The sequence below is a fragment of the Macaca mulatta genome, chromosome 2 (assembly GCF_049350105.2).
Source record: "Macaca mulatta isolate MMU2019108-1 chromosome 2, T2T-MMU8v2.0, whole genome shotgun sequence".
Classification (NCBI taxonomy): domain Eukaryota; kingdom Metazoa; phylum Chordata; class Mammalia; order Primates; family Cercopithecidae; genus Macaca; species Macaca mulatta.
The window spans coordinates 30,651,447-30,655,370 of record NC_133407.1 but is presented as its reverse complement, the minus strand read 5'-3'; positions in this window follow the sequence as shown (position 1 = coordinate 30,655,370).

Genomic DNA, 3,924 nt, shown 5'->3' with positions numbered 1-3,924 from the left:
GGGGGGATCACCTGAGGTCAGGAGTTTGAGACCAGCCTGGCCAACATGGTGAAACCCTGACTCTACTTAAAAAAATACAAAAATTAGCCGGGCGTAGTGGCAGGCACCTGTAATCCCAGCTACTCAGGAGGCCGAGGGAGGAGAATTGCTTGAACCTGGGAGGTGGAGGTTGCAGTGAGCCGAGATCGTGCCATTGTACTTCAGTCTGGGGGACAAGAGCGAGACTTTGTCTGGAAAAAAAAAAAAAAAAAGGAAACTTTACGTGTTTAATGACAGCTTTTAAAGTAAAAGGTTGAGTTTTACTTAATTTAAACACCTTTGAAAAAATTGCAGGGGCTTGTTTCTATGTTTTAGAGTATATTATTTCTCATTTTTCTTATTTTTGAAGTAGCTTGTTAATTCTGATTGGTTCATGTTATCATTACCATTATTTTAAAGCATAGTTCTGTATACGCATACCATAATCATTAACGCCAATATGTCAAGATGCAATATACACATAGGATGAAACTGTCAATGAAAATATATGTAAATCCATATTTTAAATGGTCTTCTAGATAATTTTGAATTTTTAAGGCCAATTTCTTATTACTGATTTTATCTTATAGTGTGTTTGATCAAGAGTTTACACTAGAGGTAGTAAATAGATTGGGTAGTAAATAGATTCAATAAACAATACAGTTTTCCAGAAACAACCAAGAGATAAAATATATGTCTGATCTCAGGGAGCTTTAAATTACATAAAGAGACAGGATGTATTCTCTTGAAGCCATTCCAGGAAAGTTACAAAGCCATGGATCAATGATTTGGGCAGGACTTTAAACTGAGGAGTATGAGGAAGGAGGTAGGCTTGCTTTTCCCATGGAATCACTTGCTCCTTGATGAATAAAGCTGTGCCAGACTGATTCATTTCTGTTGCCTAGGTCAGCTTCATCCAGCCTAATAACTCAGAGGAGAACATAGTAAGACCCAAACACTTTAATATGAATGAATTTTAAGATATTTTATACTTTTCGGGGTTTTTGTGAGGATTAAATGCCTACCACATTGCCTGGCATATTTTATGCGCTCAGCAATTAGTAGTTATTATTAATGTCAGGATTAGCAGGAGGCGTTTGGATGTGGGAGGGAACAGCCTTGTGTATATCTCTGAGGAGGTGTGTGGTAGAGAAAGGGCTAAAGACCTTCTGAATCTGTTTTAGGATATTATGCAGTTCTGTGAGAATGGGTAAAATGCATAACGTGTACTCGTAAGGGTGTATGTGCACTATCTAGGGGGACTGAAAAAAATGACTGTTATGGAAGGAAATACTTATGTCATTAGGGAGCCTAATTAGGGAAAGTGGGTTTTAAGAGGAGTTGAACTTTGAGTTGAGAGATAACCAATGAAGTTTGGTGAAATTTAGGAGAGTGAGAATATCAGGAAATATTCCACGTAGAAACATTGACATAAAAAACTAGGTCGTGAATAAAAACCTGAACTCCTTAAGTTTCTGTTTTTTTGAATGTAAAATGGTGCATAATTCCACACTTGCAAACAAAATTCTCATTTATTCATTGTCTAAACACACACACACACACATATTTAGAGACAGGGTCTCCCTCTGTCACGAAGGCTAGAGTGCAATCACGTGATCATAGCTCACTACAACTTTGAACTCCCAGGATCAAGTGATTCTCCCATCTCAGCCTCCTACGTAACTAAGACTAGAGGTGCATGCAACCCTGCCCAACTAGTTAAAATAAATTTTTTTTGTAGAGATGAGGTCTTGCTATGTTTCTCAGGCTGGTCTCAAACTTCTCAAGTAAGCCCCCTGCCTCTGTTTCTCAAGGTGCTGGGATAACTGGTGTGAGCCACTGTGCCTGACCCTAAACCCATATTTATTAAATGCCCACTATATGCGAGTCACTGTTATAGGCATTGGAAAACAGCAGTGAGCAAAAGAAATAGTCTCTGCTCTCATGGAGTTTACATTCTACTGGAGGCAATAGACACAAAGATAAGTGATAAACAGAGAAGAGAAATAAAGCAGGATCAGGAGTATAGCTTGAGTGTGTGTGTGTAAGCATATCTTAGATTCCCTAAAGCACAGAGCCTGAGATACACCTTGCATCCTAAAAATTTTAGGAGATGTGATTCTACGGCAGCAAAAGTAGGGGAAAAGGGAACATAAAACAGGGAATCAGAGAAACAAATAAAAGATGGAACATTTTGGACCTGGTCACAGCCCCGGAAGGAATAGTTGACTGCTTGGTCACTAAGGACATTTCCAGAGGCTGTATGGACCTTTGTGCTTTAAAACTGTCTGCTGGAGGGAGGAAAGAAGGGCAATTTATGTTGCTGTCTTCCCATCTTTTGTTTCTTACTGATCAAAGCTTCCCTAACATGATGTTCCACTTCTGGTTGGTACTATTAGGTCTCTCTGGGAAACTATTGGGAAGGCCAGAATCTTCATGGGCCAAGTTGGTTTGGATCTGGACTCAGGAGCTACAGAGGGCTGACTCTCTGCATGGGGAAAGTTGACTTAGCCAGCAGAGCTAAGAGATGAGCAGATGACCGTGTCAACCAGGGGTTTGATCACAAGAATTGCAGAGCTTTAATTGCATTTGGTGGGGCTACTCCATCTGGGAAGTAGGGCAAATGACTGATGTCTGGGAACAGGTAGGACAGAGTGAATCTGAGGAGGCACATAAATTGGATCTGGTATATAAGCTCTTTTTTATATAGTGATCAGACCTCTCGATGAGGTGCTACTTGAGCAGAGTTCTGAAGTGAGTAAGAAGGCCAACCAAACGGATATCTGGCAGAAATTCATTCTCGGCAGAGGGTATCTCAAGTGCAAAGAGCGTGAGGAAAGAATGGGAGGTGGGAGCATAGAGTATCTGAGGAGCAGAAAGGAAGCCAGTGTGGCTAGATTGAAATTAATGAGGGAAAGGGTGGTAGAAGATGAGGTCAGAAAGGCAATGGGGACCTAGCCCATGAAGGGCTTTCTGGGCCATGATAAGGTCTTTGGCTTTTTATTCATAGTGAGGTGGAAGCCACTGGAGAGGGTGAAGCAGAAGAGTGACATGATATGACTTTTTTTTTTTTTTTGATGGAGTCTCTCTTTTTGTCACTGAGGTTGGAGTACAGTGGGGTGATCTTAGCTCACTGCAACCTCTGCCTCCCAGGTTCAAGCCATTCTCCTGCCCCAGCTTCCTGAGTAGCTGGGATTACAGGTGCCCGCCGCCCACGCTGCGCAAAATTTTGTATTTTTAGTAAAGATGGGGTTTTACCATGTTGATCAGGCTGGCCTCAAATTCCTGACCTCAAGCAGTTCACCCAACTTGGCCTCCCAGAGTACTGGGATTGTAGGTGTGAGCCACTGCACCTGGCCCTGACTTATATTTTTAAAGGAACATTCTGGCTTTGGGTATAGGATAGTTTATAGAGGAATAAAGGGGAAAGCTGGGAGACCAACTTGAAGACTCTAGGATCAGATGATGGCTGTTGAGATAGGGAGTCAATGGATTCTGGTTATATTAAATTAGCTAGGGCTGTTGGTGTGAAAGAAAGAACTTATGGATGATTTCAAGAGTCTTGGCCTGATCAACTTGAAGTAGAGAAATGAGTCTCACTAAGGCCAAGTTCATATCTTTTGATAGGAACTTATCTATTTTGCCAATAAGAAGCTGTCACTGAGCAGGATCTTCCATTGTAAAATATTCGGAATTGAATTCACACATAATGCATAGTATGTTCAATTAATTTGTGTTTTAGATCCACTGGGTATAAGTCAATTGAAATTTTAAATTTTCATTATGCATTAAATCTAGTTATAGTATCTCTGTCAAAGAAAAAGGCAGAATTTAGCCCTAAAAGTAATAAATTGCCTAAGTGGTGGCAATTAGTGTGTGTTGGTAGTGTGCGTGTGTGTGTGTGTG